A 13368-nucleotide genomic window follows, 5' to 3' on the forward strand; every position below is an offset into this window, starting at 1 on the left:
GCACATATTGTGTTAGTTCGTTTCCCTTTGCTAACCTTCCTTCAGTATATGCCTTCCTTTGCTATTTATTCTTTGGCAGGATTTAAATATTCATGGGTCTCTGGGCCTAGTAATTTCTGATAGCCCCTCAATCTCATTCTGATTTCTAAAGGGATTCATGCTAGAGAAGCCAAGTAGGTTAATGAGCAAAGGCCATCATGGCTGGAATTGCAGCACTCTTTTCTGAGAATCGTCTCCACCCCAAGACCACCATCTCTGAGAACCTCTAAATATTTGCAAACTCTTTGGCAAACAGTATCAAACCATTCAGGTTTGAGGCTAGAGTAGTAACTAAAATAAAAGCTGGAGATGCTCAGCAAAAACTACTTATATTGTGCCTGTACAGATCAACCTGCAGTTTCCAGGTGCCAGAGCTGTTTCAATTCCCACTTTTCTCTTCCATCTTCTAGTACTAGGGAAAGGTATGTGCAAACAAGGCAAGGCAGAGATGAGAGCATGCTCCCCTCTGCAAGGCCTGGGGGACGTGCATCACACTCTCCCTCTCGACTGTTTGCTTTCCCACTGGGGAAGAGATGGACTCATCTTCAAAATGCGGGGATGAAAGGCTGCAGAAAACAACAAGCTTGGGGCTAAGTGTGGGGTCAGAGCTGTGTGTAATCAATCATTAGGGGGCCCTGATCTGCTGAGCTACTTTAAGGCTTTGGAATTTGACTTAAGGGATGTCATCCTGCTGGGTTCACAGAAGAAATTCCCAGGGGCTAGAGGTGAGGTCTAGCCACAAAAGTGAGATCATAGATGGAGAAACATTTAGAAAAGAATTTGTAGTGCTGTTGTTGTGGTAATGAAAAGAATAATAAGCTGACTACAAAGATCCTCCCAAATCTCTCATGTTGAGTAGTTTAGTCATTGTACAATAAAAGAGCATAGCTTTGAGAGCTAAATAAATGTGGGTTAGAGAAATGATTGCAGTGTTCAGAAATGAGAAATAAACTAAACAAATTACAGCAATTACTGCCATAGAATAATATGTAGTCATTTAAAAACTATGTACTATACACATATTGTGGAGGGCAATGTGGCACAATGGATTAAAAAATGCAGATTCATATGCCTCTAATCTAGCATTCCACTTTAAGAAATTTATCTTACAGGTGTGTTCATACAGGTGCAAAATGACATGTATAAGATTATTTGCCCTAGAAGAAAACCTAGGCAATACCATTCAGGACATAGGCGTGGGCAAGGACTTCATGACTAAAACACCAAAAGCAATGGCAACAAAAGCCAAAATTGGCAAATGGGATCTAATTAAACTAAAGAGCTTTTGCACAGCAAAAGAAACTACCATCAGAGTGAACAGGCAATCTACAGAATGGGAGAAAATTTTTACAATCTACCCATCTGACAAAGGGCTAATATCCAGAATCTACAAAGAACTTAGACAAGTTTACAAGAAAAAAACAACCCCATCAAAAAGTGGGCGAAGCATATGAACACACGCTTCTCAAAACAAGACATTTATGCGATGAACAGACAAATGAAAAAAAGCTCATCATCACTGGTCATTAGAAAAATGCAAATCAAAACCATAATGAGATACCTTCTCATTCCAGTTAGAATGGCGATCATTAAAAAGTCAAGAAACAACAGGTGCTGGAGAGGATGTAGAGAAATAGGAATGCTTTTACACTGTTGGTGGGAGTGTAAATTAGTTCAACCATTGTGGAAGACAGTGTGGCAATTCCTCAAGGATTTAGAACCAGAAATACCATTTGACACAGCAATCTCATTACTGGTTATATACCCAGAGGATTACAAATCATTATACTATAAAGACACATGCAGATGCATGTTTATTGTGGCACTATTCACAATAGCAAAGACTTGGAACCAACCCAAATGCCCATCAATTATAGACTGGATAAAGAAAATGTGGCACATATACTCCATGGAATACTGTGCAGCCATAAAAAAGAATGAGTTCATGTCCTTTGCAGGGACATGGATGAAGCTGGAAACCATCATTCTCAGTAAACACAGGAACAGAAAACCAAACACCGCATGTTCTCACTCATAAATGGGAGTTGAACAATGAGAACACACAGGCACAAGGAGGGGAACATCACACACCAGGGCCTGTCGGGGGATGGGGGAACGGAAGGGAGAGCAAGTACCTAATGCCTGCGGGACTTAAAACCTAGATGACGGGTTGATGGGTGCAGCAAACCACCATGTCACATATAGACCTATGTAAAAAACCTGCATGTTCTGCACATGTATCCTAGAACTTAAAGTATAATAAAAATAAAAAATTTTAAAATTTTAAAAAGAAATTAAAAAAAGATTATTTGTTGCACCATTTTCTGTAATACCAAATGTTTAGAAATCTGTTTTAAAAAGTCATGGTATAGCCATACAATGGAATACAACACAGTCTTAAAAAAAATACAAGCTCCCTATGTCCCGATATATAAAACAACAGTAACACCCACCAAAAAGCAAAACAAACAAACAAAAAATATATGTTTTTATATTACCATTCGAGGTTAATAATGTAAGAAGAGGGCGTAGAAAGAATATTTGCTGGATGAAAGGTGTGCAGTTTAATCCAACTTGCCATCAGCCTCTCATGCCTTCAGTCTCAGTCTATTGGATGCCACGCTGTACCTGAACTGGGCAGCCTTAGCTGAGGAAGAAGCATATATATGTACTCTAGTGTAGTAGATTTTAAATTTTAGTGAACATGAGAATCATCTGGGTTGGTTGCTGAAAATGAAGATTTAAGACATCTGTCTTTAGAGATTGTGACTCAGTAGGTCTGGGGTTGGGCTCTGGAACTGGTGTTTCTTTTTAATGAGCACACCAGGTGATTCTGATTTGGCAGATTCCATCTCTGAGAAACTATGCTATAATGACCACAGAACGAGCACCTGAGGTTAACTAAAGCCTCCTCACTGAGTCTGCTCCCGGATCTGTGAGAGGAAAATCCAGCTAGGTGATTTGGCTTCAACATCAAGTTCGAAGGGCCCTGAAATGTGGCTACTGCAAATTTGCTTATGGAAGCAAGAGTCCCTTCCGCAGATATTTATATTTTAGTTCTTTTCAGCATGAGGATATCAATATCATTTTCTAATCCTTATAATAAAACCACAACAGAGGTAATTTCTGGTCACCCAGGTTTATTCAGATAGAAAGATGAATTTATGAACACAAAACAATTTGTTGCCCAGTTGATGCCTTAAGGGTGTTTTATCCTACTTCTCCTTAAATAATGACACCTTTCTTCTCGGAGAGCAACTTGACATAGCTATACCCTTCAATGATCATTCATAGAATTTCATACAATTCTATGTATTATATACACCATAGTTAATGCACATGTGCACAATGTGTGAGTATTATAACTTCATTGTTTTGTCAATTATTTTTTCATATAGTCGTGTTCAGTAATAGTTGTCTTTTGCCATTTCTATATTCTCTATTTACTTTTTATTTTTAAATGATTATTATTTATTTTTATTAATAGGTGACTAGGTCTCTGTCACCCAGGTTGGAGTGCATTGGTGTGACCATAGTTCATTGCAGCTTCAACCTCCCGGGCTCAAGAGATTCTCCCACTTTACCCTCCTGAGTAGCTGGGACTAGAGGCAGGTGCTGCCATACCTGGCTATTTTTTTTCCTAATTTTCTTGTAGAGCCTGTGTCTCGCTATATTTCCCAGGCTGGTCTTGAACTCCTGACCTCAAGGAATCCTCCTGCCTCGGCCTCTCAAAGTGCTGGGATTACAGGTGTGACCTACCTTACTCAGTCTACTATTTTTATTTTTAGATGTTATTTTTGTTATTTTTAGATTCAGATAAAATAGAAATGCAAATACACATACAACATTTATAATTTTTTCTATGTTGATATTTATCATTTTTCATCAGTTCTGTCATACTTTTCAAATCTACCAATATTTGTAGTTTTGTTTACAATAAAAAAAGTTCTGATTACTCACTGAATTTCCTAGATTTGTATTCTATTCAGGAAAGTACACTGTAACCTTTGTTACATACCAGATGAATAAGAATTTAGGATGGCAATTTCACAAAATTTTGTTCTAAGACACAGGTTTCCTGATATTTAGTGCTTTCTATGTATAGTATTGTTCTACATGCTTGATAAATATTAACTAATTTGATCTTCAAAACAGGACTGACTGTAAGGCAGGTGCTACTATTACTATGCCACATTGACTGTCAATATTGTTTTCCAGACTTGGACTTCTGACCCCAATAGAAATTCATCTTGAATTGAAATCTCTCCATACTCCCCTAAATTGAAGAGTAAGAAATCTCAAAATCTAAATGCTCCATGGCTTTCTTAGGGCTCTCAGAAGAGTTTATCCAATGTATCTTACCACTCCATGTTGGTCCCAGCAACTGCATATTGTCCAGACAGCCCTGCTGGGACTGGGGCCCTTTCTTGACATCTTGCCATGCCTTTAACTTGGAAACCCTCTCTTGGGTGTTTGTCTACCCTTGTCACTGCCTGGCTTAGTGAGGCATTACCGTTGCTACAACTTGTCTCTGAGTATTGCCTGTTGCTTGCATTCTCTCTGAAACCTGCACGTTTCACCTCTACTTCATCCCTCATTGAGCCATTGGATTGGACCATCTAGAAATTGTTATCTACTTGATCTAGTTCAGAGTTCAGTAGTCCCTTTGAATGCTGACCATAAACTCATAACTGACCAGTTTCTTCTAACCCAGTTTGACTTCCTACTGCCATTTTGGGTGCTAAATCCAAACCCAACAAATCTACCTAAGCTATGACACTTTTGTATCAAAGGTGAACATTCCTCTGATTTGGAAGTGATAAGGGCACTGACAAGCTAGGTTTCAGTGATGTGACTGAAAGCATAAAGATCTCGTACTGTCCAAGGAAGGAGGTGAAATGTGATAGAAGCCCTGTGGCAAAAGGAAGATTAACAGACTACCCCTTGACCCCCCTGCTACAGTTTCCTATGTTGCTTCACATTCGGTCTACTCTTTCACTTCATTTGAAGAACCATCTATTTAGAAGCTATAAGAAGTGTCTTCCCCCAGGCAATGGTACTATATTTCCAGCTGGGCAACTCAACACATCTGTGCGATCATCCTAAATTTAATTTTCATCAAATTTACTTCTCCTCCTGAGGATGGTGTTCTCATTGGAAGGAAGAACAAGTGCTCAGCCTTACAAAACCCTGCTTCACATTCAAGGCTCTGTGTTAACACTGAAGTTAGTTCATCAAAAGACAATTATGAGTGCTCTGGAATCCTATAGTGTTTATAACTTGCTGGTTCAGCCTCTTTGAAGTCAAGATTTTTTGTTTTTGTTTTAGACAGCTCTCATAGGAGTCCCTAGAAGGGCTGAAAATGTATAACAAGACATCTTATTGATCCACATATACACTAACATGAAAAGTCTTCAGTTTTAAGTCTACTTTCCTTTATTTTTTAAATTCAATGTTTACTGAGTGCTGAGTATATGCCAGACAGAATTTTAGGTACAGGAGTACGACAGAGAACAAAGCAAAGATTTCTGCCCTCCTGGAGTATACAATTCCTAATAGCAATACCTAATAAACATAATGAGCAAATTATATAGTATTTAAAAGTATTGAGGTCTACAGAATAAAGAGCCAGGCAAAAGAGATGGGAGTGTGGACATGGAGATACATGTCGCCATATCAAAAGATGTTTAGAGTGGTCCTCTTTGAAAAGATGACATTTGAGAAAAGACTTAAAAATAAGGGAGAGACACTTACAGGTCTCTGGGGAAAGAGAATTGCAGGAAGAGAGAAAAGCCAGAGTAAAGGCTCAGAAGTGGGTACATGATCTGGTGTCTGTGAGAAATAGCAGAGGTGAGGAAGGAAGTTAAGGCTAGAATACTAGAAACTAAGGTCAGACTCGAAGATAGGGAGTCAATCTATTAGCTGCAATAATAGCCTTGGTTCAGGAATGAGTGACAGACTTCTACTGCTTTGAGTAGAGATTTATTCTTCTGCATATTTCCAATACAATTTCACTTTCTATTTAATATTTATAAAAACCTAAAACATATAACTTTAAGTGTAATTTATGTACAATAGGCCATATTCATTCAAACTGTACAAATCAATGAATTTTGATAAATGATTATACTGTGAACTCACCACCACACTCAAGTTACAGAACATCCTCATCATCCCTAAGAGTTTCCTCACAAGGCTTTGCAGTCTGTCACTCCATCTACACCAGTCCCAGTCTGCTTTTGGCCACTAATCATTGGTTTGCATTTTCTAATATTTTAATATAAATGGAATCCTATAGTATATACTCTTTTATGTCTGGCTTCTTTTAGCACAACAGTTTTGAAATTTATTCATGCTAATGTATATATAAGTAGTTCCTGACTTTTTTTTGCTGAGCATTCCATCATATAAATACATCTTATTTAGTTTATTCTTTCACAGGCAGAAACTTGGTTTTTCCACGCCCCCCCCACCAAATTATAATATGTTAATGTTGCTTTTATCAAGTGCATTCAGTAGCAATTACAATGATCACACTATCCAGAAGTGTTAAATACTTAGAGTCTAAGGGCACAGGAAATCTTTTTATTATTTTTTTATTTTTTATTCTTAAAGTTCTAGGGTACATGTACACAATGTGCAGGTTTGTTACATATGTATACATGTGTCATGTTGGTGTGCTGCACCCATTAACTCGTCATTTACATTAGGTATATCTCCTAAAACTATCCTTCCCTACTCCCCCCACCCCTTGACAGGCCCCGGTGTGTGATGTTCCCTTTCCTGTGTCCAAGTGTTTTCATTGTTCAATTCCCACCTATGAGTGAGAACTTGCGGTGTTTGGTTTTCTGTCCTTGCGATAGTTTTCTAAGAATGATGGTTTCCAGCTTCATCCATGTCCCTACAAAGGACACGAACTCATCCTTTTTTATGGCTGCATAGTATTCCATGGTGTATATGTGCCACATTTTCCTAATCCAGTCTGTCACTGATGGGCATTTGGGTTCATTCCAAGTCCTTGCTATTGTGAATAGTGCCGCAATAAACATACGAGACACAGGAAATCTTAAAAGTTAAATCCAAATTTATATAGGTATTCTTGTGCCAGAAGAGTTATATGATAAGGTAATAAATAAAAGACATCCCAGCATGAAAATATATTAGTAGGATAAAATTCTATGGAAAGTGTGGAATAGAAAGATGGGAAATATCCCAATGATAAGAAGTGTGTTAACTATGGTATTTAGAACCTATTATACACATTTCAAAAGTGGGGTGACTTTTATCTTTTTAAGTCAGTATTTACAATATGTTAGAATTTTAATCCTTTATCTCTTTAAACACGAAATTTTATATGCCCATTTTAAAATATGAATTTGAAAATAAAAACAATACAAGTAAAAACATTTGAGGACCCCTTTTCTCAGGCCCCACTCTCTGGCTCTTTAATTGTCTGAGCTGGGCAAGAATATTATGTTTTTTCAAAGTTCCTTTGGTGAGGCCGGGCTCAGTGGTTCATGACCGTAATCCCAGCATTTTGGAAGGCCAAGATGGGAGGATTGCTTGAGCCCAGAAGTTTGAGACCAGCCTGGGCAACATAGCAAGACCCCATCTCTACAAAAAATTTAAAAAATTAGCTAGGCGTGATGGAATGCACCTGTGGTCCCAACTATATGGGAGGCTGAGGTGGGAGGATCTCCTGAGCCGAGGAAGTTGAGGCTTCAATCAGCCTTCTTTGTGCCACTGAGCTCCAGCCTGAGCAACAGAGCAAGAGTCTGTCTCAAAATAAATTAAGAAATAAACAAACTCCCCAGGCAACTCTAATGTGCAGCAAGGTTGTGAGGAGCTGGCCTAAAGACAGTGGTCTCTCTCAACAAGACAATGTCGGACAAGGAGTAGGAAAAATGAGAGCCACATTGTTTACCATTTACCTGGGAGTGTTAGTCATCTGGCAAGGTTTAACTATTTGCAAGGTTTACAAAAATACCAAATCAACAAGGCCTTATAGAACTTAAGCTTAAAAAAAAATGGTGAGCGGGCCCAATAACTATGGTGCCTTCCAATAATGAAACAATATTTGCAAGGCACTGTAGCAATTATTGTAAGTAAGTGGAATTATTTCAACTGTAGACAGTTCCAGGCCTAGAGCACTAAGCCACTAGGAGGTATGGTGACAAAGAAAAATTAACTGGCAATTGTCCCTGGGCTCACCTGTTGACCTTTTTCACAGCAATATGTTTTTCTGCTTGCTGTCCAAAATCTCAAGTCTGCAACTTAATTTTGTTTTCCACATCCCTATTTCTCCTCTATTCTCTTTTTGTGCCTTACCTGTTTTTTTTTTCTCATCTTTGTTTCTTGTTATGATACACCCTATAGTGATGAAAGATGAAACCAGGATTTGAGCTCAATGCTAAATTCCGCAATTAATTAGCCATGTGACCTAGTAAATAATCTATAAGATGGGTGTCATGGTTGTTTTGTATAGTGGGGTGAATGGTAGGCCCAAGAAGGAAATGCCTGTACCCTAATCCTTGCAGCCCATGAGTATTATTGTATGGCAAAAGATGTGATTAGGTTTCTTGAGATGAAGGGTTTTTCCTGATTATCTGGGAGGACCCTAAATGAAATCACATGTATTCCTTGGGAAAGAAAGGCAGAGGGAGTTTGGGGACACATAGAGGAGATATGAAAACGGAGCAGAGGGAGCTGCAGCCACTACAAGTCAGAGTACTGACAGCACCCGAAACTGGAAGAAACAAAGAACAGATTCTCTCCTACAGCCTCTGCAAGGATTGTGGTTCTGTTGACACCTTGATTTTTGATGTCTAGCCTTTTAAAATTACTGTTTTTAACTTTTTGAAGACAAGGTCTAGCTCTGTTGTCCAGGCTGGAGGGCAGTGGTGCAGTCTCGGCTTACTGCAGCCTCAAACTCCCTGGCACAAGCGAGCCTCCCACCTCAGCCTCCCAAGTAGCTAGGAATACAGATGTGCACCACCACCTTGACTAGCTAATTTTTTACTAGAGATGAGGTCTCACTATGTTGCCCAGGTGGGTCTCAAACCCCTGGCTCAAGTGATCCTCTTGCCTCAGCCCCCCAAAGTGCTAGGATTACACGCATGAGCCAGGATTATTTCTGCCCTTCAGAATTATAAATTTATGTGGTTTGAAGTCACCAAATTTCTGGTTATTTGTTACAACAGCCACAGGAAACCAGTAATCCTGGTTACTTCCCAAGGCAAAGAAGCAGCTAAGCAATATACAAGTGCTTTTTGAACTAAACTGTTACACAAACACAAGCTCTCTTTACTGGTCACTCTCCACAGGGATTTCTAATACCATGCACACAGTTGTGGTCATGGATCAGTCAGTCTTCATGGAAAAGACTTCAGGGGAGTTCCTGGGGCTTTCCTGTCTCATTGCACACACTTCTCTTTCCAAAAAGTTTAGTATTTCTTTTGGTAGTGCTGTGGATATTACTAATTGTAGCAACCCCCCCCAAAAAAGAGTTAGAACTACCTTAGCCTTGTCTCTTGAATGTGGCAAGCAATTACTCTTCTCTTTATCACAAGATCCTATATCACTTCAGGATACAAAGCAGGTTTTCTCAACAGCAGCAAGACTGATGTTTGGGACTGGACAATTCTTTGCTATGGGGATGACTCTGCAGCATCCTTGTCCTCTACCCACTAGATGCCAGTGGCACCCTCCCCAGTGATAACAATCATGTATTTCTCAGAATAATGCCAAATGTTCTGAGGCAAACTGCTCTGCCCTTCCTCCCCGCCAACCAGGTCAAGAAATCCTCATTTAGAGGATGACGGGGCATGACTGGCCAAAGATCTATCTAGTGTGACTGTATTAGGGAAGCAGAAGCCTAGAAGAGCCAGAGTGACACCATTTTAAAATCAACTCCATCTTAAACTTCCCAGTCATGACCCATGGTCCTAAGATGTTCACAGCTAAGAAAACAGCTTAAAGACACCTGTAAGAACAAACTCCTACAGCAGAAAGTCCAGATGTCCCAATACTCATAACAATATATGCTTCCAAGAATTATAGCTATGCTTTGATGCACTTACACACTAAGATATCAAGCGTAGATTTATTTATTTATTTATTTATTTATTTATTTATTTATTTATTTATCTATCTGAGATGGAGTCTTGCTCTGTCACCCAAGCTGGAGTGCAGTGGCATGATCTTGGCTCACTGCAACCTCCGCCTCCCAGGTTCAAACGATCCTCCTGCCTCAACCTCTTGAGTAGCTGGAATTACAGGTGTGTGCCACCATGCCTGGCTAATTTTTGTGTTTTGTAGTAGAGATGGGGTTTCGCCATGTTGGCCAGGCTGGTCTTGAACTCCTGGCTTCAAATGATCTGCCCATCTAGGCCTCCCAAAGCCCTGGGATTACAGGCGTGAGCCACCGCACCTGGCCGAGGATGGATTTCTTTAAATCAATAAAGTACTAAATTTTGTCATGCTATCCACCTGTATGCACACCTTAGTCTTTACATAGAGAAAACCCCTATATAAGAAAAACTTAAAGACGGTGCATTCCTGGGCTTGTTTTCTGAGGATGCCCTATTCTGGAATGGAGTGGCTTTCAATAAACTATCTCTTCTCACTGCACTTTGCAACTCATCTTGAATTCTTTCCTGTGCAAGATCCAAGCCTCTATCGGGGTCTGGATCAAGATCCCCTTTCTGGTAACAGCTCCACTCCTGGTAGATAACTCCAATCTCTATTTATACTTTAAGATTTGTCCTAGATGTCAACAGAGGACATACGTCCTAGTAGCTTGCTGATTCATCATGAAATTGGTCTTTTTGATAGTTTCATCAATGTTTCTTAAATTACGATCAATATTCCATTTGTGGCAGGATCACTTGAACTTCTTATTGACCTGCTGAGAGATCCAGGAATTTCCATTTTACATGTTTTACAAATGATTCTTAAAACTTCTTTGAGAAACACTAGTTTGGATGAACTTCAGACTCCAGGTAGATGATGTTATTTTATTCTAGAAACTCTCCTGGTTCTGGAAACTGATCCCAGTTCGCCCTGACAAAGTCGTCCTTCACGCTTGCTGTCAGTTGAACATCTGATTCTGGAGACCCCAGCCTAATTTCTGCCTACACTGACATCTCAAGTTGTCTGTTGTCACTTACAGTACTGATGTCTCACCTTTCTGTCCCTAGTAGCATTGATGTCCTTAGATACAAGCTCTGATTTCTTTGGATGCATTCAGAGTTCTTATGTTTGTCTCCATACAAATAAAGCCTTGGCTATGCCTAATGTAGTTACTCTATCAACCCTTCCAGCTTTAACATATTTTTGTATGCATGCCTGCATCCTAAATCCTGGCCTTGTTCTGCCTCTGGAGCCCTGGATACAATAACCTAGAGAGACCAGAAATCTATAGGTCTAGGCAGAGAAATGATCAAGTTGAAGGAATTCAGCTCCTTCTTCAACTTTCCCCATCTTGGCTGTCCAAAGAAACTTAAGCATAATCTTTTCTTTCTCTACCTTCTCTCTCACACTTCATCAATTAACAAGTCCTGTAGATTCAATCTCTTAAATATCTCTTGAGTCAACCAAATTCTCTCCATCCCAACATGAGGCAATTGAACATGCTGTTTCTCCTGCCTTTCCACAAATACAGAAGACTATCAGCTGCACAGTAGCCACTCTCACTGGCAGGCTGGCCCACAATCATGCTCCAAAATTATACAGAGAACAAATTTATAATCTGCCATATGCAAGTTAATATGAAGATGGCATTGATGACACAGAATACTGGAAGCTAATATACAAAAGCACCAATTTTAACTACAGATCCAACATATCCCTATCAAAACCCAGCTGGTTTCTTTACAGAAATTGACAAGCTGATCCTAAAATTCATATGAATATGAAAGAGATCCAGAATAGTTAGAACAATCTTCCAAAAAATCAAAGTTGGAGATCTCATATTTCCTATCTTACAACTTAGAACAAATTACAGTAGTCAAGACAGTGTGGTACTGGCATAAAGATGACATATAAAGCAATGTAATAGAATTGAGACTACAGATATAAACTCATAGATCTGTGGTCAATTGATTTTTCACAAGGGTGTCAAGACAATTCAACAGAGAAAAAATAATCTTTTCAACAAATAGTGCTAGGAAAACAGATATTCACAGGTAAAAGAATGAAGCTAGACATCATATACAAAAATTAACTCAAAATGGATAGACCTACGTGTAAGAGCTGAAACTATAAAACAAGAAAATTTTGGGGGTAAATCTTCATAATCTTCTACTTTGCAATGGTCTCTTGGATATGACACCAAAAGCACAAGCAACAAAATGAAATAGATAAACTGGACCCCATCAAAATTAAAATTGTTGTGCTGCAACTGATACCACCAATAAAGTGAAAAAACTACTCCTGGAATGGGAGAAAATATTTGTAATTAATTTATTTTATAGTGGCCTTATGTCTATTATATATACAGAACTCCTGAAACTCTATAATAAATGAGATAACCCATTTCAAAATGGGCAAAGAACTGGAATAGATGTTTTTCCAAAGACATACAAATGGCCAAGAAGCACATAAAAAAATGCTCAACATCATTAGTCAGAATGTAAACACATCAAAATCAAGAGATTCTTCACACCCACTATAATGGCTATAACAAAGACATACAACAAGTGTAAGATTGCCATATACGTGATTCACTCATTTTCAGCCACTACTGCCAGCTTAGGAAGTTAGGAAGCTCCAAGTTATAGCACCACTCCCACCAACACTAGCTCCATATTATTTAACCTAAAGAACTTTTTAAAATGGCCAGTTCCACCCTCCAGATTCTGGCCCAGGTATCTGCATGCATTGAGGGTTGATTCTACTCAGCCATAGTTGAGAATCACAGCACCTGGCTTGAAAAATAAACCTATCCTGCAGTAGCATATCACTCTACTTTCCTCAGTTTGAGTAAAATATTCACCGGGGAAAAAGAAACCTCATGTCTACTCACACATACCCCTCTCCTGCCCCATGCATCCTGTAATTTCTCTCCAACCACCTTAAGGGCTTTTTTTTTTTTTTTTTTTTTTTTTTAATTAAAGATAGTGTCCTGCCATGTTGCCCAGGCTTGACTTGAACTCCTGGGTCAAGTGATCCTCCCATCTCAGCCTCCTGAGTACCGGAAGCAGCCACCACACATACCCACCTCCACTCACCTTAGGGTTAATCTTTGTTACTAGCCTTCACTACTCAGAATTAGTGAGACCTCTCCATTTCTGCTTCACTCATGTGGTTTGCTCACACTGACACCAACGA

General features: G+C 39.2%; 1 protein-coding gene across 1 annotated transcript in view; it reads right to left on the reverse strand.

The window, feature by feature from the left end:
* The window catches only part of PHYHIPL (phytanoyl-CoA 2-hydroxylase interacting protein like), a 1239789-nt gene that overhangs the window by 866499 nt on the left and 359922 nt on the right, over nucleotides 1-13368 (reverse strand). The window lies entirely within an intron of this gene.

Source organism: Macaca thibetana, chromosome 9 (assembly GCF_024542745.1).
Source record: "Macaca thibetana thibetana isolate TM-01 chromosome 9, ASM2454274v1, whole genome shotgun sequence".
NCBI lineage: Eukaryota > Metazoa > Chordata > Mammalia > Primates > Cercopithecidae > Macaca > Macaca thibetana.